The sequence below is a fragment of the Oncorhynchus nerka genome, linkage group LG2 (genome assembly GCF_034236695.1).
Source record: "Oncorhynchus nerka isolate Pitt River linkage group LG2, Oner_Uvic_2.0, whole genome shotgun sequence".
In the NCBI taxonomy this organism is placed as follows: Eukaryota; Metazoa; Chordata; class Actinopteri; order Salmoniformes; family Salmonidae; genus Oncorhynchus; species Oncorhynchus nerka.
In genome coordinates, this window is record NC_088397.1 from 5,266,363 (window position 1) to 5,283,112 (window position 16,750).

Below are 16,750 nucleotides of genomic sequence, written 5' to 3' on the forward strand. Positions count from 1 at the left end.
TGAAATATGTGCCCTCGCTTTGAAATAAGTAAGCAAGGTTAGTTTGTATTTCATCCAACAATCTGTGCTACAAATTATGGCTACAGTATATGCAATTTTTTCCACATTTTGAGTGACACAAAGATTCTTATCTAAATGGTGAAAATGCAACAGCTGTTAATCAGACTCACTTTGACTTTATATAGTGCACCAAGAGATGGTTTCTCGCTTACGGCCACACTGTCCTGAGTACGCCTGATCTCGTCTGATCTCAGAAGCTAAGCAGGGTCGGGCCTGGTTAGTACTTGGATGGGAGACCGCCTGGGAATACCAGGTGCTGTAAGCATTTGGCAACTCTTTGTCCGTTTTTTCCCACAAGGCTGAAATATGTGCCCTCGCTTTGAAATAAGTAAGCAAGGTTAGTTTGTATTTCATCCAACAATCTGTGCTACAAATTATGGCTACAGTATATGCAATTTTTTCCACATTTTGAGTGACACAAAGATTCTTATCTAAATGGTGAAAATGCAACAGCTGTTAATCAGACTCACTTTGACTTTATATAGTGCACCAAGAGATGGTTTCTCGCTTACGGCCACACTGTCCTGAGTACGCCTGATCTCGTCTGATCTCAGAAGCTAAGCAGGGTCGGGCCTGGTTAGTACTTGGATGGGAGACCGCCTGGGAATACCAGGTGCTGTAAGCATTTGGCAACTCTTTGTCCGTTTTTTCCCACAAGGCTGAAATATGTGCCCTCGCTTTGAAATAAGTAAGCAAGGTTAGTTTGTATTTCATCCAACAATCTGTGCTACAAATTATGGCTACAGTATATGCAATTTTTTCCACATTTTGAGTGACACAAAGATTCTTATCTAAATGGTGAAAATGCAACAGCTGTTAATCAGACTCACTTTGACTTTATATAGTGCACCAAGAGATGGTTTCTCGCTTACGGCCACACTGTCCTGAGTACGCCTGATCTCGTCTGATCTCAGAAGCTAAGCAGGGTCGGGCCTGGTTAGTACTTGGATGGGAGACCGCCTGGGAATACCAGGTGCTGTAAGCATTTGGCAACTCTTTGTCCGTTTTTTTTTCCCACAAGGCTGAAATATGTGCCCTCGCTTTGAAATAAGTAAGCAAGGTTAGTTTGTATTTCATCCAACAATCTGTGCTACAAATTATGGCTACAGTATATGCAATTTTTCCACATTTTGAGTGACACAAAGATTCTTATCTAAATGGTGAAAATGCAACAGCTGTTAATCAGACTCACTTTGACTTTATATAGTGCACCAAGAGATGGTTTCTCGCTTACGGCCACACTGTCCTGAGTACGCCTGATCTCGTCTGATCTCAGAAGCTAAGCAGGGTCGGGCCTGGTTAGTACTTGGATGGGAGACCGCCTGGGAATACCAGGTGCTGTAAGCATTTGGCAACTCTTTGTCCGTTTTTTCCCACAAGGCTGAAATATGTGCCCTCGCTTTGAAATAAGTAAGCAAGGTTAGTTTGTATTTCATCCAACAATCTGTGCTACAAATTATGGCTACAGTATATGCAATTTTTTCCACATTTTGAGTGACACAAAGATTCTTATCTAAATGGTGAAAATGCAACAGCTGTTAATCAGACTCACTTTGACTTTATATAGTGCACCAAGAGATGGTTTCTCGCTTACGGCCACACTGTCCTGAGTACGCCTGATGATCTCGTCTGATCTCAGAAGCTAAGCAGGGTCGGGCCTGGTTAGTACTTGGATGGGAGACCGCCTGGGAATACCAGGTGCTGTAAGCATTTGGCAACTCTTTGTCCGTTTTTTCCCACAAGGCTGAAATATGTGCCCTCGCTTTGAAATAAGTAAGCAAGGTTAGTTTGTATTTCATCCAACAATCTGTGCTACAAATTATGGCTACAGTATATGCAATTTTTTCCACATTTTGAGTGACACAAAGATTCTTATCTAAATGGTGAAAATGCAACAGCTGTTAATCAGACTCACTTTGACTTTATATAGTGCACCAAGAGATGGTTTCTCGCTTACGGCCACACTGTCCTGAGTACGCCTGATCTCGTCTGATCTCAGAAGCTAAGCAGGGTCGGGCCTGGTTAGTACTTGGATGGGAGACCGCCTGGGAATACCAGGTGCTGTAAGCATTTGGCAACTCTTTGTCCGTTTTTTCCCACAAGGCTGAAATATGTGCCCTCGCTTTGAAATAAGTAAGCAAGGTTAGTTTGTATTTCATCCAACAATCTGTGCTACAAATTATGGCTACAGTATATGCAATTTTTTCCACATTTTGAGTGACACAAAGATTCTTATCTAAATGGTGAAAATGCAACAGCTGTTAATCAGACTCACTTTGACTTTATATAGTGCACCAAGAGATGGTTTCTCGCTTACGGCCACACTGTCCTGAGTACGCCTGATCTCGTCTGATCTCAGAAGCTAAGCAGGGTCGGGCCTGGTTAGTACTTGGATGGGAGACCGCCTGGGAATACCAGGTGCTGTAAGCATTTGGCAACTCTTTGTCCGTTTTTTCCCACAAGGCTGAAATATGTGCCCTCGCTTTGAAATAAGTAAGCAAGGTTAGTTTGTATTTCATCCAACAATCTGTGCTACAAATTATGGCTACAGTATATGCAATTTTTTCCACATTTTGAGTGACACAAAGATTCTTATCTAAATGGTGAAAATGCAACAGCTGTTAATCAGACTCACTTTGACTTTATATAGTGCACCAAGAGATGGTTTCTCGCTTACGGCCACACTGTCCTGAGTACGCCTGATCTCGTCTGATCTCAGAAGCTAAGCAGGGTCGGGCCTGGTTAGTACTTGGATGGGAGACCGCCTGGGAATACCAGGTGCTGTAAGCATTTGGCAACTCTTTGTCCGTTTTTTCCCACAAGGCTGAAATATGTGCCCTCGCTTTGAAATAAGTAAGCAAGGTTAGTTTGTATTTCATCCAACAATCTGTGCTACAAATTATGGCTACAGTATATGCAATTTTTTCCACATTTTGAGTGACACAAAGATTCTTATCTAAATGGTGAAAATGCAACAGCTGTTAATCAGACTCACTTTGACTTTATATAGTGCACCAAGAGATGGTTTCTCGCTTACGGCCACACTGTCCTGAGTACGCCTGATCTCGTCTGATCTCAGAAGCTAAGCAGGGTCGGGCCTGGTTAGTACTTGGATGGGAGACCGCCTGGGAATACCAGGTGCTGTAAGCATTTGGCAACTCTTTGTCCGTTTTTTTTCCCACAAGGCTGAAATATGTGCCCTCGCTTTGAAATAAGTAAGCAAGGTTAGTTTGTATTTCATCCAACAATCTGTGCTACAAATTATGGCTACAGTATATGCAATTTTGAGTGACACAAAGATTCTTATCTAAATGGTGAAAATGCAACAGCTGTTAATCAGACTCACTTTGACTTTATATAGTGCACCAAGAGATGGTTTCTCGCTTACGGCCACACTGTCCTGAGTACGCCTGATCTCGTCTGATCTCAGAAGCTAAGCAGGGTCGGGCCTGGTTAGTACTTGGATGGGAGACCGCCTGGGAATACCAGGTGCTGTAAGCATTTGGCAACTCTTTGTCCGTTTTTTTCCCACAAGGCTGAAATATGTGCCCTCGCTTTGAAATAAGTAAGCAAGGTTAGTTTGTATTTCATCCAACAATCTGTGCTACAAATTATGGCTACAGTATATGCAATTTTTTCCACATTTTGAGTGACACAAAGATTCTTATCTAAATGGTGAAAATGCAACAGCTGTTAATCAGACTCACTTTGACTTTATATAGTGCACCAAGAGATGGTTTCTCGCTTACGGCCACACTGTCCTGAGTACGCCTGATCTCGTCTGATCTCAGAAGCTAAGCAGGGTCGGGCCTGGTTAGTACTTGGATGGGAGACCGCCTGGGAATACCAGGTGCTGTAAGCATTTGGCAACTCTTTGTCCGTTTTTTCCCACAAGGCTGAAATATGTGCCCTCGCTTTGAAATAAGTAAGCAAGGTTAGTTTGTATTTCATCCAACAATCTGTGCTACAAATTATGGCTACAGTATATGCAATTTTGAGTGACACAAAGATTCTTATCTAAATGGTGAAAATGCAACAGCTGTTAATCAGACTCACTTTGACTTTATATAGTGCACCAAGAGATGGTTTCTCGCTTACGGCCACACTGTCCTGAGTACGCCTGATCTCGTCTGATCTCAGAAGCTAAGCAGGGTCGGGCCTGGTTAGTACTTGGATGGGAGACCGCCTGGGAATACCAGGTGCTGTAAGCATTTGGCAACTCTTTGTCCGTTTTTTCCCACAAGGCTGAAATATGTGCCCTCGCTTTGAAATAAGTAAGCAAGGTTAGTTTGTATTTCATCCAACAATCTGTGCTACAAATTATGGCTACAGTATATGCAATTTTTTCCACATTTTGAGTGACACAAAGATTCTTATCTAAATGGTGAAAATGCAACAGCTGTTAATCAGACTCACTTTGACTTTATATAGTGCACCAAGAGATGGTTTCTCGCTTACGGCCACACTGTCCTGAGTACGCCTGATCTCGTCTGATCTCAGAAGCTAAGCAGGGTCGGGCCTGGTTAGTACTTGGATGGGAGACCGCCTGGGAATACCAGGTGCTGTAAGCATTTGGCAACTCTTTGTCCGTTTTTTTTTCCCACAAGGCTGAAATATGTGCCCTCGCTTTGAAATAAGTAAGCAAGGTTAGTTTGTATTTCATCCAACAATCTGTGCTACAAATTATGGCTACAGTATATGCACATTTTGAGTGACACAAAGATTCTTATCTAAATGGTGAAAATGCAACAGCTGTTAATCAGACTCACTTTGACTTTATATAGTGCACCAAGAGATGGTTTCTCGCTTACGGCCACACTGTCCTGAGTACGCCTGATCTCGTCTGATCTCAGAAGCTAAGCAGGGTCGGGCCTGGTTAGTACTTGGATGGGAGACCGCCTGGGAATACCAGGTGCTGTAAGCATTTGGCAACTCTTTGTCCGTTTTTTCCCACAAGGCTGAAATATGTGCCCTCGCTTTGAAATAAGTAAGCAAGGTTAGTTTGTATTTCATCCAACAATCTGTGCTACAAATTATGGCTACAGTATATGCAATTTTGAGTGACACAAAGATTCTTATCTAAATGGTGAAAATGCAACAGCTGTTAATCAGACTCACTTTGACTTTATATAGTGCACCAAGAGATGGTTTCTCGCTTACGGCCACACTGTCCTGAGTACGCCTGATCTCGTCTGATCTCAGAAGCTAAGCAGGGTCGGGCCTGGTTAGTACTTGGATGGGAGACCGCCTGGGAATACCAGGTGCTGTAAGCATTTGGCAACTCTTTGTCCGTTTTTTCCCACAAGGCTGAAATATGTGCCCTCGCTTTGAAATAAGTAAGCAAGGTTAGTTTGTATTTCATCCAACAATCTGTGCTACAAATTATGGCTACAGTATATTTTGCAATTTTGAGTGACACAAAGATTCTTATCTAAATGGTGAAAATGCAACAGCTGTTAATCAGACTCACTTTGACTTTATATAGTGCACCAAGAGATGGTTTCTCGCTTACGGCCACACTGTCCTGAGTACGCCTGATCTCGTCTGATCTCAGAAGCTAAGCAGGGTCGGGCCTGGTTAGTACTTGGATGGGAGACCGCCTGGGAATACCAGGTGCTGTAAGCATTTGGCAACTCTTTGTCCGTTTTTTCCCACAAGGCTGAAATATGTGCCCTCGCTTTGAAATAAGTAAGCAAGGTTAGTTTGTATTTCATCCAACAATCTGTGCTACAAATTATGGCTACAGTATATGCAATTTTGAGTGACACAAAGATTCTTATCTAAATGGTGAAAATGCAACAGCTGTTAATCAGACTCACTTTGACTTTATATAGTGCACCAAGAGATGGTTTCTCGCTTACGGCCACACTGTCCTGAGTACGCCTGATCTCGTCTGATCTCAGAAGCTAAGCAGGGTCGGGCCTGGTTAGTACTTGGATGGGAGACCGCCTGGGAATACCAGGTGCTGTAAGCATTTGGCAACTCTTTGTCCGTTTTTTCCCACAAGGCTGAAATATGTGCCCTCGCTTTGAAATAAGTAAGCAAGGTTAGTTTGTATTTCATCCAACAATCTGTGCTACAAATTATGGCTACAGTATATGCAATTTTTTCCACATTTTGAGTGACACAAAGATTCTTATCTAAATGGTGAAAATGCAACAGCTGTTAATCAGACTCACTTTGACTTTATATAGTGCACCAAGAGATGGTTTCTCGCTTACGGCCACACTGTCCTGAGTACGCCTGATCTCGTCTGATCTCAGAAGCTAAGCAGGGTCGGGCCTGGTTAGTACTTGGATGGGAGACCGCCTGGGAATACCAGGTGCTGTAAGCATTTGGCAACTCTTTGTCCGTTTTTTCCCACAAGGCTGAAATATGTGCCCTCGCTTTGAAATAAGTAAGCAAGGTTAGTTTGTATTTCATCCAACAATCTGTGCTACAAATTATGGCTACAGTATATGCAATTTTTTCCACATTTTGAGTGACACAAAGATTCTTATCTAAATGGTGAAAATGCAACAGCTGTTAATCAGACTCACTTTGACTTTATATAGTGCACCAAGAGATGGTTTCTCGCTTACGGCCACACTGTCCTGAGTACGCCTGATCTCGTCTGATCTCAGAAGCTAAGCAGGTCGGGCCTGGTTAGTACTTGGATGGGAGACCGCCTGGGAATACCAGGTGCTGTAAGCATTTGGCAACTCTTTGTCCGTTTTTTCCCACAAGGCTGAAATATGTGCCCTCGCTTTGAAATAAGTAAGCAAGGTTAGTTTGTATTTCATCCAACAATCTGTGCTACAAATTATGGCTACAGTATATGCAATTTTTTCCACATTTTGAGTGACACAAAGATTCTTATCTAAATGGTGAAAATGCAACAGCTGTTAATCAGACTCACTTTGACTTTATATAGTGCACCAAGAGATGGTTTTCGCTTACGGCCACACTGTCCTGAGTACGCCTGATCTCGTCTGATCTCAGAAGCTAAGCAGGGTCGGGCCTGGTTAGTACTTGGATGGGAGACCGCCTGGGAATACCAGGTGCTGTAAGCATTTGGCAACTCTTTGTCCGTTTTTTCCCACAAGGCTGAAATATGTGCCCTCGCTTTGAAATAAGTAAGCAAGGTTAGTTTGTATTTCATCCAACAATCTGTGCTACAAATTATGGCTACAGTATATGCAATTTTTTTTTGAGTGACACAAAGATTCTTATCTAAATGGTGAAAATGCAACAGCTGTTAATCAGACTCACTTTGACTTTATATAGTGCACCAAGAGATGGTTTTCGCTTACGGCCACACTGTCCTGAGTACGCCTGATCTCGTCTGATCTCAGAAGCTAAGCAGGGTCGGGCCTGGTTAGTACTTGGATGGGAGACCGCCTGGGAATACCAGGTGCTGTAAGCATTTGGCAACTCTTTGTCCGTTTTTTCCCACAAGGCTGAAATATGTGCCCTCGCTTTGAAATAAGTAAGCAAGGTTAGTTTGTATTTCATCCAACAATCTGTGCTACAAATTATGGCTACAGTATATGCAATTTTTTCCACATTTTGAGTGACACAAAGATTCTTATCTAAATGGTGAAAATGCAACAGCTGTTAATCAGACTCACTTTGACTTTATATAGTGCACCAAGAGATGGTTTTCTCGCTTACGGCCACACTGTCCTGAGTACGCCTGATCTCGTCTGATCTCAGAAGCTAAGCAGGGTCGGGCCTGGTTAGTACTTGGATGGGAGACCGCCTGGGAATACCAGGTGCTGTAAGCATTTGGCAACTCTTTGTCCGTTTTTTCCCACAAGGCTGAAATATGTGCCCTCGCTTTGAAATAAGTAAGCAAGGTTAGTTTGTATTTCATCCAACAATCTGTGCTACAAATTATGGCTACAGTATATGCAATTTTGAGTGACACAAAGATTCTTATCTAAATGGTGAAAATGCAACAGCTGTTAATCAGACTCACTTTGACTTTATATAGTGCACCAAGAGATGGTTTCTCGCTTACGGCCACACTGTCCTGAGTACGCCTGATCTCGTCTGATCTCAGAAGCTAAGCAGGGTCGGGCCTGGTTAGTACTTGGATGGGAGACCGCCTGGGAATACCAGGTGCTGTAAGCATTTGGCAACTCTTTGTCCGTTTTTTCCCACAAGGCTGAAATATGTGCCCTCGCTTTGAAATAAGTAAGCAAGGTTAGTTTGTATTTCATCCAACAATCTGTGCTACAAATTATGGCTACAGTATATGCAATTTTTTCCACATTTTGAGTGACACAAAGATTCTTATCTAAATGGTGAAAATGCAACAGCTGTTAATCAGACTCACTTTGACTTTATATAGTGCACCAAGAGATGGTTTCTCGCTTACGGCCACACTGTCCTGAGTACGCCTGATCTCGTCTGATCTCAGAAGCTAAGCAGGGTCGGGCCTGGTTAGTACTTGGATGGGAGACCGCCTGGGAATACCAGGTGCTGTAAGCATTTGGCAACTCTTTGTCCGTTTTTTCCCACAAGGCTGAAATATGTGCCCTCGCTTTGAAATAAGTAAGCAAGGTTAGTTTGTATTTCATCCAACAATCTGTGCTACAAATTATGGCTACAGTATATGCAATTTTGAGTGACACAAAGATTCTTATCTAAATGGTGAAAATGCAACAGCTGTTAATCAGACTCACTTTGACTTTATATAGTGCACCAAGAGATGGTTTCTCGCTTACGGCCACACTGTCCTGAGTACGCCTGATCTCGTCTGATCTCAGAAGCTAAGCAGGGTCGGGCCTGGTTAGTACTTGGATGGGAGACCGCCTGGGAATACCAGGTGCTGTAAGCATTTGGCAACTCTTTGTCCGTTTTTTCCCACAAGGCTGAAATATGTGCCCTCGCTTTGAAATAAGTAAGCAAGGTTAGTTTGTATTTCATCCAACAATCTGTGCTACAAATTATGGCTACAGTATATGCAATTTTTTCCACATTTTGAGTGACACAAAGATTCTTATCTAAATGGTGAAAATGCAACAGCTGTTAATCAGACTCACTTTGACTTTATATAGTGCACCAAGAGATGGTTTCTCGCTTACGGCCACACTGTCCTGAGTACGCCTGATCTCGTCTGATCTCAGAAGCTAAGCAGGGTCGGGCCTGGTTAGTACTTGGATGGGAGACCGCCTGGGAATACCAGGTGCTGTAAGCATTTGGCAACTCTTTGTCCGTTTTTTTCCCACAAGGCTGAAATATGTGCCCTCGCTTTGAAATAAGTAAGCAAGGTTAGTTTGTATTTCATCCAACAATCTGTGCTACAAATTATGGCTACAGTATATGCAATTTTGAGTGACACAAAGATTCTTATCTAAATGGTGAAAATGCAACAGCTGTTAATCAGACTCACTTTGACTTTATATAGTGCACCAAGAGATGGTTTCTCGCTTACGGCCACACTGTCCTGAGTACGCCTGATCTCGTCTGATCTCAGAAGCTAAGCAGGGTCGGGCCTGGTTAGTACTTGGATGGGAGACCGCCTGGGAATACCAGGTGCTGTAAGCATTTGGCAACTCTTTGTCCGTTTTTTCCCACAAGGCTGAAATATGTGCCCTCGCTTTGAAATAAGTAAGCAAGGTTAGTTTGTATTTCATCCAACAATCTGTGCTACAAATTATGGCTACAGTATATGCAATTTTTCCACATTTTGAGTGACACAAAGATTCTTATCTAAATGGTGAAAATGCAACAGCTGTTAATCAGACTCACTTTGACTTTATATAGTGCACCAAGAGATGGTTTCTCGCTTACGGCCACACTGTCCTGAGTACGCCTGATCTCGTCTGATCTCAGAAGCTAAGCAGGGTCGGGCCTGGTTAGTACTTGGATGGGAGACCGCCTGGGAATACCAGGTGCTGTAAGCATTTGGCAACTCTTTGTCCGTTTTTTCCCACAAGGCTGAAATATGTGCCCTCGCTTTGAAATAAGTAAGCAAGGTTAGTTTGTATTTCATCCAACAATCTGTGCTACAAATTATGGCTACAGTATATGCAATTTTGAGTGACACAAAGATTCTTATCTAAATGGTGAAAATGCAACAGCTGTTAATCAGACTCACTTTGACTTTATATAGTGCACCAAGAGATGGTTTCTCGCTTACGGCCACACTGTCCTGAGTACGCCTGATCTCGTCTGATCTCAGAAGCTAAGCAGGGTCGGGCCTGGTTAGTACTTGGATGGGAGACCGCCTGGGAATACCAGGTGCTGTAAGCATTTGGCAACTCTTTGTCCGTTTTTTCCCACAAGGCTGAAATATGTGCCCTCGCTTTGAAATAAGTAAGCAAGGTTAGTTTGTATTTCATCCAACAATCTGTGCTACAAATTATGGCTACAGTATATGCAATTTTTTCCACATTTTGAGTGACACAAAGATTCTTATCTAAATGGTGAAAATGCAACAGCTGTTAATCAGACTCACTTTGACTTTATATAGTGCACCAAGAGATGGTTTCTCGCTTACGGCCACACTGTCCTGAGTACGCCTGATCTCGTCTGATCTCAGAAGCTAAGCAGGGTCGGGCCTGGTTAGTACTTGGATGGGAGACCGCCTGGGAATACCAGGTGCTGTAAGCATTTGGCAACTCTTTGTCCGTTTTTTCCCACAAGGCTGAAATATGTGCCCTCGCTTTGAAATAAGTAAGCAAGGTTAGTTTGTATTTCATCCAACAATCTGTGCTACAAATTATGGCTACAGTATATGCAATTTTTTCCACATTTTGAGTGACACAAAGATTCTTATCTAAATGGTGAAAATGCAACAGCTGTTAATCAGACTCACTTTGACTTTATATAGTGCACCAAGAGATGGTTTCTCGCTTACGGCCACACTGTCCTGAGTACGCCTGATCTCGTCTGATCTCAGAAGCTAAGCAGGGTCGGGCCTGGTTAGTACTTGGATGGGAGACCGCCTGGGAATACCAGGTGCTGTAAGCATTTGGCAACTCTTTGTCCGTTTTTTCCCACAAGGCTGAAATATGTGCCCTCGCTTTGAAATAAGTAAGCAAGGTTAGTTTGTATTTCATCCAACAATCTGTGCTACAAATTATGGCTACAGTATATGCAATTTTGAGTGACACAAAGATTCTTATCTAAATGGTGAAAATGCAACAGCTGTTAATCAGACTCACTTTGACTTTATATAGTGCACCAAGAGATGGTTTCTCGCTTACGGCCACACTGTCCTGAGTACGCCTGATCTCGTCTGATCTCAGAAGCTAAGCAGGGTCGGGCCTGGTTAGTACTTGGATGGGAGACCGCCTGGGAATACCAGGTGCTGTAAGCATTTGGCAACTCTTTGTCCGTTTTTTCCCACAAGGCTGAAATATGTGCCCTCGCTTTGAAATAAGTAAGCAAGGTTAGTTTGTATTTCATCCAACAATCTGTGCTACAAATTATGGCTACAGTATATGCAATTTTTTCCACATTTTGAGTGACACAAAGATTCTTATCTAAATGGTGAAAATGCAACAGCTGTTAATCAGACTCACTTTGACTTTATATAGTGCACCAAGAGATGGTTTCTCGCTTACGGCCACACTGTCCTGAGTACGCCTGATCTCGTCTGATCTCAGAAGCTAAGCAGGGTCGGGCCTGGTTAGTACTTGGATGGGAGACCGCCTGGGAATACCAGGTGCTGTAAGCATTTGGCAACTCTTTGTCCGTTTTTTCCCACAAGGCTGAAATATGTGCCCTCGCTTTGAAATAAGTAAGCAAGGTTAGTTTGTATTTCATCCAACAATCTGTGCTACAAATTATGGCTACAGTATATGCAATTTTGAGTGACACAAAGATTCTTATCTAAATGGTGAAAATGCAACAGCTGTTAATCAGACTCACTTTGACTTTATATAGTGCACCAAGAGATGGTTTCTCGCTTACGGCCACACTGTCCTGAGTACGCCTGATCTCGTCTGATCTCAGAAGCTAAGCAGGGTCGGGCCTGGTTAGTACTTGGATGGGAGACCGCCTGGGAATACCAGGTGCTGTAAGCATTTGGCAACTCTTTGTCCGTTTTTTCCCACAAGGCTGAAATATGTGCCCTCGCTTTGAAATAAGTAAGCAAGGTTAGTTTGTATTTCATCCAACAATCTGTGCTACAAATTATGGCTACAGTATATGCAATTTTTTCCACATTTTGAGTGACACAAAGATTCTTATCTAAATGGTGAAAATGCAACAGCTGTTAATCAGACTCACTTTGACTTTATATAGTGCACCAAGAGATGGTTTCTCGCTTACGGCCACACTGTCCTGAGTACGCCTGATCTCGTCTGATCTCAGAAGCTAAGCAGGGTCGGGCCTGGTTAGTACTTGGATGGGAGACCGCCTGGGAATACCAGGTGCTGTAAGCATTTGGCAACTCTTTGTCCGTTTTTTTCCCACAAGGCTGAAATATGTGCCCTCGCTTTGAAATAAGTAAGCAAGGTTAGTTTGTATTTCATCCAACAATCTGTGCTACAAATTATGGCTACAGTATATGCAATTTTGAGTGACACAAAGATTCTTATCTAAATGGTGAAAATGCAACAGCTGTTAATCAGACTCACTTTGACTTTATATAGTGCACCAAGAGATGGTTTCTCGCTTACGGCCACACTGTCCTGAGTACGCCTGATCTCAGAAGCTAAGCAGGGTCGGGCCTGGTTAGTACTTGGATGGGAGACCGCCTGGGAATACCAGGTGCTGTAAGCATTTGGCAACTCTTTGTCCGTTTTTTCCCACAAGGCTGAAATATGTGCCCTCGCTTTGAAATAAGTAAGCAAGGTTAGTTTGTATTTCATCCAACAATCTGTGCTACAAATTATGGCTACAGTATATGCAATTTTTTCCACATTTTGAGTGACACAAAGATTCTTATCTAAATGGTGAAAATGCAACAGCTGTTAATCAGACTCACTTTGACTTTATATAGTGCACCAAGAGATGGTTTCTCGCTTACGGCCACACTGTCCTGAGTACGCCTGATCTCGTCTGATCTCAGAAGCTAAGCAGGGTCGGGCCTGGTTAGTACTTGGATGGGAGACCGCCTGGGAATACCAGGTGCTGTAAGCATTTGGCAACTCTTTGTCCGTTTTTTCCCACAAGGCTGAAATATGTGCCCTCGCTTTGAAATAAGTAAGCAAGGTTAGTTTGTATTTCATCCAACAATCTGTGCTACAAATTATGGCTACAGTATATGCAATTTTTTCCACATTTTGAGTGACACAAAGATTCTTATCTAAATGGTGAAAATGCAACAGCTGTTAATCAGACTCACTTTGACTTTATATAGTGCACCAAGAGATGGTTTCTCGCTTACGGCCACACTGTCCTGAGTACGCCTGATCTCGTCTGATCTCAGAAGCTAAGCAGGGTCGGGCCTGGTTAGTACTTGGATGGGAGACCGCCTGGGAATACCAGGTGCTGTAAGCATTTGGCAACTCTTTGTCCGTTTTTTCCCACAAGGCTGAAATATGTGCCCTCGCTTTGAAATAAGTAAGCAAGGTTAGTTTGTATTTCATCCAACAATCTGTGCTACAAATTATGGCTACAGTATATGCACATTTTGAGTGACACAAAGATTCTTATCTAAATGGTGAAAATGCAACAGCTGTTAATCAGACTCACTTTGACTTTATATAGTGCACCAAGAGATGGTTTCTCGCTTACGGCCACACTGTCCTGAGTACGCCTGATCTCGTCTGATCTCAGAAGCTAAGCAGGGTCGGGCCTGGTTAGTACTTGGATGGGAGACCGCCTGGGAATACCAGGTGCTGTAAGCATTTGGCAACTCTTTGTCCGTTTTTTCCCACAAGGCTGAAATATGTGCCCTCGCTTTGAAATAAGTAAGCAAGGTTAGTTTGTATTTCATCCAACAATCTGTGCTACAAATTATGGCTACAGTATATGCAATTTTTTGATTTTGTGACACAAAGATTCTTATCTAAATGGTGAAAATGCAACAGCTGTTAATCAGACTCACTTTGACTTTATATAGTGCACCAAGAGATGGTTTCTCGCTTACGGCCACACTGTCCTGAGTACGCCTGATCTCGTCTGATCTCAGAAGCTAAGCAGGGTCGGGCCTGGTTAGTACTTGGATGGGAGACCGCCTGGGAATACCAGGTGCTGCTGTAAGCATTTGGCAACTCTTTGTCCGTTTTTTCCCACAAGGCTGAAATATGTGCCCTCGCTTTGAAATAAGTAAGCAAGGTTAGTTTGTATTTCATCCAACAATCTGTGCTACAAATTATGGCTACAGTATATGCAATTTTTGACACAAAGATTCTTATCTAAATGGTGAAAATGCAACAGCTGTTAATCAGACTCACTTTGACTTTATATAGTGCACCAAGAGATGGTTTCTCGCTTACGGCCACACTGTCCTGAGTACGCCTGATCTCGTCTGATCTCAGAAGCTAAGCAGGGTCGGGCCTGGTTAGTACTTGGATGGGAGACCGCCTGGGAATACCAGGTGCTGTAAGCATTTGGCAACTCTTTGTCCGTTTTTTCCCACAAGGCTGAAATATGTGCCCTCGCTTTGAAATAAGTAAGCAAGGTTAGTTTGTATTTCATCCAACAATCTGTGCTACAAATTATGGCTACAGTATATGCAATTTTTCCACATTTTGAGTGACACAAAGATTCTTATCTAAATGGTGAAAATGCAACAGCTGTTAATCAGACTCACTTTGACTTTATATAGTGCACCAAGAGATGGTTTCTCGCTTACGGCCACACTGTCCTGAGTACGCCTGATCTCGTCTGATCTCAGAAGCTAAGCAGGGTCGGGCCTGGTTAGTACTTGGATGGGAGACCGCCTGGGAATACCAGGTGCTGTAAGCATTTGGCAACTCTTTGTCCGTTTTTTCCCACAAGGCTGAAATATGTGCCCTCGCTTTGAAATAAGTAAGCAAGGTTAGTTTGTATTTCATCCAACAATCTGTGCTACAAATTATGGCTACAGTAATTTATGCAATTTTGAGTGACACAAAGATTCTTATCTAAATGGTGAAAATGCAACAGCTGTTAATCAGACTCACTTTGACTTTATATAGTGCACCAAGAGATGGTTTCTCGCTTACGGCCACACTGTCCTGAGTACGCCTGATCTCGTCTGATCTCAGAAGCTAAGCAGGGTCGGGCCTGGTTAGTACTTGGATGGGAGACCGCCTGGGAATACCAGGTGCTGTAAGCATTTGGCAACTCTTTGTCCGTTTTTTCCCACAAGGCTGAAATATGTGCCCTCGCTTTGAAATAAGTAAGCAAGGTTAGTTTGTATTTCATCCAACAATCTGTGCTACAAATTATGGCTACAGTATATGCAATTTTTTCCACATTTTGAGTGACACAAAGATTCTTATCTAAATGGTGAAAATGCAACAGCTGTTAATCAGACTCACTTTGACTTTATATAGTGCACCAAGAGATGGTTTCTCGCTTACGGCCACACTGTCCTGAGTACGCCTGATCTCGTCTGATCTCAGAAGCTAAGCAGGGTCGGGCCTGGTTAGTACTTGGATGGGAGACCGCCTGGGAATACCAGGTGCTGTAAGCATTTGGCAACTCTTTGTCCGTTTTTTCCCACAAGGCTGAAATATGTGCCCTCGCTTTGAAATAAGTAAGCAAGGTTAGTTTGTATTTCATCCAACAATCTGTGCTACAAATTATGGCTACAGTATATGCAATTTTTTTTGAGTGACACAAAGATTCTTATCTAAATGGTGAAAATGCAACAGCTGTTAATCAGACTCACTTTGACTTTATATAGTGCACCAAGAGATGGTTTCTCGCTTACGGCCACACTGTCCTGAGTACGCCTGATCTCGTCTGATCTCAGAAGCTAAGCAGGGTCGGGCCTGGTTAGTACTTGGATGGGAGACCGCCTGGGAATACCAGGTGCTGTAAGCATTTGGCAACTCTTTGTCCGTTTTTTTCCCACAAGGCTGAAATATGTGCCCTCGCTTTGAAATAAGTAAGCAAGGTTAGTTTGTATTTCATCCAACAATCTGTGCTACAAATTATGGCTACAGTATATGCAATTTTTTCCACATTTTGAGTGACACAAAGATTCTTATCTAAATGGTGAAAATGCAACAGCTGTTAATCAGACTCACTTTGACTTTATATAGTGCACCAAGAGATGGTTTCTCGCTTACGGCCACACTGTCCTGAGTACGCCTGATCTCGTCTGATCTCAGAAGCTAAGCAGGGTCGGGCCTGGTTAGTACTTGGATGGGAGACCGCCTGGGAATACCAGGTGCTGTAAGCATTTGGCAACTCTTTGTCCGTTTTTTCCCACAAGGCTGAAATATGTGCCCTCGCTTTGAAATAAGTAAGCAAGGTTAGTTTGTATTTCATCCAACAATCTGTGCTACAAATTATGGCTACAGTATATGCAATTTTGAGTGACACAAAGATTCTTATCTAAATGGTGAAAATGCAACAGCTGTTAATCAGACTCACTTTCACTTTATATAGTGCACCAAGAGATAGTTTCTCGCTTACGGCCACACTGTCCTGAGTACGCCTGATCTCGTCTGATCTCAGAAGCTAAGCAGGGTCGGGCCTGGTTAGTACTTGGATGGGAGACCGCCTGGGAATACCAGGTGCTATAAGCATTTGGCAACTCTGTCCGTTTTTTCCCACAAGGCTGAAATATGTTCCCTCGCTTTGAAATAAG

The 16,750-nt window shown here is 42.9% G+C and overlaps 44 non-coding genes and 3 pseudogenes across 44 annotated transcripts; all 47 read left to right on the forward strand.

The window, feature by feature from the left end:
* The first annotated feature begins 206 nt into the window (after window positions 1–206).
* On the forward strand, window positions 207–325 carry LOC135562792 (5S ribosomal RNA). The gene has a single exon (XR_010460111.1). It is a non-coding gene; the product is annotated as a 5S ribosomal RNA (ribosomal RNA).
* A 241-nt stretch (window positions 326–566) lies between these two features.
* LOC135562793 (5S ribosomal RNA) lies at window positions 567–685 on the forward strand. The gene has a single exon (XR_010460112.1). It is a non-coding gene; the product is annotated as a 5S ribosomal RNA (ribosomal RNA).
* Window positions 686–926: 241 nt separating this feature from the next.
* Window positions 927–1,045, forward strand: LOC135562795 (5S ribosomal RNA). The gene has a single exon (XR_010460113.1). It is a non-coding gene; the product is annotated as a 5S ribosomal RNA (ribosomal RNA).
* Window positions 1,046–1,288: 243 nt separating this feature from the next.
* On the forward strand, window positions 1,289–1,407 carry LOC135562796 (5S ribosomal RNA). The gene has a single exon (XR_010460114.1). It is a non-coding gene; the product is annotated as a 5S ribosomal RNA (ribosomal RNA).
* A 241-nt stretch (window positions 1,408–1,648) lies between these two features.
* On the forward strand, window positions 1,649–1,770 carry LOC135562507 (5S ribosomal RNA; annotated as a pseudogene).
* Window positions 1,771–2,011: 241 nt separating this feature from the next.
* On the forward strand, window positions 2,012–2,130 carry LOC135562801 (5S ribosomal RNA). The gene has a single exon (XR_010460116.1). It is a non-coding gene; the product is annotated as a 5S ribosomal RNA (ribosomal RNA).
* Window positions 2,131–2,371: 241 nt separating this feature from the next.
* LOC135562803 (5S ribosomal RNA) lies at window positions 2,372–2,490 on the forward strand. The gene has a single exon (XR_010460117.1). It is a non-coding gene; the product is annotated as a 5S ribosomal RNA (ribosomal RNA).
* A 241-nt stretch (window positions 2,491–2,731) lies between these two features.
* Window positions 2,732–2,850, forward strand: LOC135562804 (5S ribosomal RNA). The gene has a single exon (XR_010460118.1). It is a non-coding gene; the product is annotated as a 5S ribosomal RNA (ribosomal RNA).
* Window positions 2,851–3,091: 241 nt separating this feature from the next.
* Window positions 3,092–3,210, forward strand: LOC135562805 (5S ribosomal RNA). The gene has a single exon (XR_010460121.1). It is a non-coding gene; the product is annotated as a 5S ribosomal RNA (ribosomal RNA).
* Window positions 3,211–3,442: 232 nt separating this feature from the next.
* Window positions 3,443–3,561, forward strand: LOC135562806 (5S ribosomal RNA). Its single transcript, XR_010460122.1, has one exon. It is a non-coding gene; the product is annotated as a 5S ribosomal RNA (ribosomal RNA).
* Window positions 3,562–3,803: 242 nt separating this feature from the next.
* LOC135562404 (5S ribosomal RNA) lies at window positions 3,804–3,922 on the forward strand. The gene has a single exon (XR_010459918.1). It is a non-coding gene; the product is annotated as a 5S ribosomal RNA (ribosomal RNA).
* A 230-nt stretch (window positions 3,923–4,152) lies between these two features.
* Window positions 4,153–4,271, forward strand: LOC135562405 (5S ribosomal RNA). The gene has a single exon (XR_010459919.1). It is a non-coding gene; the product is annotated as a 5S ribosomal RNA (ribosomal RNA).
* A 241-nt stretch (window positions 4,272–4,512) lies between these two features.
* On the forward strand, window positions 4,513–4,631 carry LOC135562406 (5S ribosomal RNA). Its single transcript, XR_010459920.1, has one exon. It is a non-coding gene; the product is annotated as a 5S ribosomal RNA (ribosomal RNA).
* Window positions 4,632–4,865: 234 nt separating this feature from the next.
* LOC135562407 (5S ribosomal RNA) lies at window positions 4,866–4,984 on the forward strand. Its single transcript, XR_010459923.1, has one exon. It is a non-coding gene; the product is annotated as a 5S ribosomal RNA (ribosomal RNA).
* Window positions 4,985–5,214: 230 nt separating this feature from the next.
* LOC135562409 (5S ribosomal RNA) lies at window positions 5,215–5,333 on the forward strand. The gene has a single exon (XR_010459926.1). It is a non-coding gene; the product is annotated as a 5S ribosomal RNA (ribosomal RNA).
* Window positions 5,334–5,566: 233 nt separating this feature from the next.
* On the forward strand, window positions 5,567–5,685 carry LOC135562412 (5S ribosomal RNA). The gene has a single exon (XR_010459929.1). It is a non-coding gene; the product is annotated as a 5S ribosomal RNA (ribosomal RNA).
* A 230-nt stretch (window positions 5,686–5,915) lies between these two features.
* Window positions 5,916–6,034, forward strand: LOC135562413 (5S ribosomal RNA). The gene has a single exon (XR_010459930.1). It is a non-coding gene; the product is annotated as a 5S ribosomal RNA (ribosomal RNA).
* A 241-nt stretch (window positions 6,035–6,275) lies between these two features.
* Window positions 6,276–6,394, forward strand: LOC135562414 (5S ribosomal RNA). Its single transcript, XR_010459932.1, has one exon. It is a non-coding gene; the product is annotated as a 5S ribosomal RNA (ribosomal RNA).
* Window positions 6,395–6,635: 241 nt separating this feature from the next.
* On the forward strand, window positions 6,636–6,753 carry LOC135562504 (5S ribosomal RNA). The gene has a single exon (XR_010460033.1). It is a non-coding gene; the product is annotated as a 5S ribosomal RNA (ribosomal RNA).
* A 240-nt stretch (window positions 6,754–6,993) lies between these two features.
* Window positions 6,994–7,112, forward strand: LOC135562416 (5S ribosomal RNA). Its single transcript, XR_010459933.1, has one exon. It is a non-coding gene; the product is annotated as a 5S ribosomal RNA (ribosomal RNA).
* Window positions 7,113–7,346: 234 nt separating this feature from the next.
* On the forward strand, window positions 7,347–7,465 carry LOC135562417 (5S ribosomal RNA). The gene has a single exon (XR_010459934.1). It is a non-coding gene; the product is annotated as a 5S ribosomal RNA (ribosomal RNA).
* A 242-nt stretch (window positions 7,466–7,707) lies between these two features.
* On the forward strand, window positions 7,708–7,826 carry LOC135562418 (5S ribosomal RNA). Its single transcript, XR_010459936.1, has one exon. It is a non-coding gene; the product is annotated as a 5S ribosomal RNA (ribosomal RNA).
* A 230-nt stretch (window positions 7,827–8,056) lies between these two features.
* LOC135562420 (5S ribosomal RNA) lies at window positions 8,057–8,175 on the forward strand. The gene has a single exon (XR_010459937.1). It is a non-coding gene; the product is annotated as a 5S ribosomal RNA (ribosomal RNA).
* A 241-nt stretch (window positions 8,176–8,416) lies between these two features.
* LOC135562422 (5S ribosomal RNA) lies at window positions 8,417–8,535 on the forward strand. The gene has a single exon (XR_010459939.1). It is a non-coding gene; the product is annotated as a 5S ribosomal RNA (ribosomal RNA).
* Window positions 8,536–8,765: 230 nt separating this feature from the next.
* On the forward strand, window positions 8,766–8,884 carry LOC135562423 (5S ribosomal RNA). The gene has a single exon (XR_010459940.1). It is a non-coding gene; the product is annotated as a 5S ribosomal RNA (ribosomal RNA).
* Window positions 8,885–9,125: 241 nt separating this feature from the next.
* LOC135562424 (5S ribosomal RNA) lies at window positions 9,126–9,244 on the forward strand. The gene has a single exon (XR_010459941.1). It is a non-coding gene; the product is annotated as a 5S ribosomal RNA (ribosomal RNA).
* Window positions 9,245–9,475: 231 nt separating this feature from the next.
* Window positions 9,476–9,594, forward strand: LOC135562426 (5S ribosomal RNA). Its single transcript, XR_010459943.1, has one exon. It is a non-coding gene; the product is annotated as a 5S ribosomal RNA (ribosomal RNA).
* A 240-nt stretch (window positions 9,595–9,834) lies between these two features.
* LOC135562427 (5S ribosomal RNA) lies at window positions 9,835–9,953 on the forward strand. Its single transcript, XR_010459944.1, has one exon. It is a non-coding gene; the product is annotated as a 5S ribosomal RNA (ribosomal RNA).
* Window positions 9,954–10,183: 230 nt separating this feature from the next.
* Window positions 10,184–10,302, forward strand: LOC135562428 (5S ribosomal RNA). The gene has a single exon (XR_010459945.1). It is a non-coding gene; the product is annotated as a 5S ribosomal RNA (ribosomal RNA).
* Window positions 10,303–10,543: 241 nt separating this feature from the next.
* LOC135562429 (5S ribosomal RNA) lies at window positions 10,544–10,662 on the forward strand. The gene has a single exon (XR_010459946.1). It is a non-coding gene; the product is annotated as a 5S ribosomal RNA (ribosomal RNA).
* Window positions 10,663–10,903: 241 nt separating this feature from the next.
* On the forward strand, window positions 10,904–11,022 carry LOC135562430 (5S ribosomal RNA). The gene has a single exon (XR_010459947.1). It is a non-coding gene; the product is annotated as a 5S ribosomal RNA (ribosomal RNA).
* Window positions 11,023–11,252: 230 nt separating this feature from the next.
* On the forward strand, window positions 11,253–11,371 carry LOC135562431 (5S ribosomal RNA). The gene has a single exon (XR_010459948.1). It is a non-coding gene; the product is annotated as a 5S ribosomal RNA (ribosomal RNA).
* A 241-nt stretch (window positions 11,372–11,612) lies between these two features.
* On the forward strand, window positions 11,613–11,731 carry LOC135562432 (5S ribosomal RNA). Its single transcript, XR_010459950.1, has one exon. It is a non-coding gene; the product is annotated as a 5S ribosomal RNA (ribosomal RNA).
* A 230-nt stretch (window positions 11,732–11,961) lies between these two features.
* On the forward strand, window positions 11,962–12,080 carry LOC135562433 (5S ribosomal RNA). The gene has a single exon (XR_010459951.1). It is a non-coding gene; the product is annotated as a 5S ribosomal RNA (ribosomal RNA).
* A 241-nt stretch (window positions 12,081–12,321) lies between these two features.
* Window positions 12,322–12,440, forward strand: LOC135562434 (5S ribosomal RNA). The gene has a single exon (XR_010459953.1). It is a non-coding gene; the product is annotated as a 5S ribosomal RNA (ribosomal RNA).
* Window positions 12,441–12,671: 231 nt separating this feature from the next.
* On the forward strand, window positions 12,672–12,780 carry LOC135562517 (5S ribosomal RNA; annotated as a pseudogene).
* A 241-nt stretch (window positions 12,781–13,021) lies between these two features.
* LOC135562436 (5S ribosomal RNA) lies at window positions 13,022–13,140 on the forward strand. Its single transcript, XR_010459954.1, has one exon. It is a non-coding gene; the product is annotated as a 5S ribosomal RNA (ribosomal RNA).
* Window positions 13,141–13,381: 241 nt separating this feature from the next.
* On the forward strand, window positions 13,382–13,500 carry LOC135562438 (5S ribosomal RNA). The gene has a single exon (XR_010459956.1). It is a non-coding gene; the product is annotated as a 5S ribosomal RNA (ribosomal RNA).
* A 231-nt stretch (window positions 13,501–13,731) lies between these two features.
* On the forward strand, window positions 13,732–13,850 carry LOC135562439 (5S ribosomal RNA). Its single transcript, XR_010459957.1, has one exon. It is a non-coding gene; the product is annotated as a 5S ribosomal RNA (ribosomal RNA).
* Window positions 13,851–14,086: 236 nt separating this feature from the next.
* Window positions 14,087–14,205, forward strand: LOC135562515 (5S ribosomal RNA; annotated as a pseudogene).
* Window positions 14,206–14,435: 230 nt separating this feature from the next.
* LOC135562440 (5S ribosomal RNA) lies at window positions 14,436–14,554 on the forward strand. Its single transcript, XR_010459958.1, has one exon. It is a non-coding gene; the product is annotated as a 5S ribosomal RNA (ribosomal RNA).
* A 240-nt stretch (window positions 14,555–14,794) lies between these two features.
* On the forward strand, window positions 14,795–14,913 carry LOC135562442 (5S ribosomal RNA). Its single transcript, XR_010459960.1, has one exon. It is a non-coding gene; the product is annotated as a 5S ribosomal RNA (ribosomal RNA).
* Window positions 14,914–15,146: 233 nt separating this feature from the next.
* On the forward strand, window positions 15,147–15,265 carry LOC135562443 (5S ribosomal RNA). Its single transcript, XR_010459961.1, has one exon. It is a non-coding gene; the product is annotated as a 5S ribosomal RNA (ribosomal RNA).
* A 241-nt stretch (window positions 15,266–15,506) lies between these two features.
* LOC135562446 (5S ribosomal RNA) lies at window positions 15,507–15,625 on the forward strand. The gene has a single exon (XR_010459963.1). It is a non-coding gene; the product is annotated as a 5S ribosomal RNA (ribosomal RNA).
* Window positions 15,626–15,859: 234 nt separating this feature from the next.
* On the forward strand, window positions 15,860–15,978 carry LOC135562447 (5S ribosomal RNA). Its single transcript, XR_010459964.1, has one exon. It is a non-coding gene; the product is annotated as a 5S ribosomal RNA (ribosomal RNA).
* Window positions 15,979–16,220: 242 nt separating this feature from the next.
* On the forward strand, window positions 16,221–16,339 carry LOC135562448 (5S ribosomal RNA). Its single transcript, XR_010459965.1, has one exon. It is a non-coding gene; the product is annotated as a 5S ribosomal RNA (ribosomal RNA).
* Window positions 16,340–16,569: 230 nt separating this feature from the next.
* On the forward strand, window positions 16,570–16,688 carry LOC135562497 (5S ribosomal RNA). Its single transcript, XR_010460026.1, has one exon. It is a non-coding gene; the product is annotated as a 5S ribosomal RNA (ribosomal RNA).
* The last annotated feature ends 62 nt before the right edge of the window (window positions 16,689–16,750 follow it).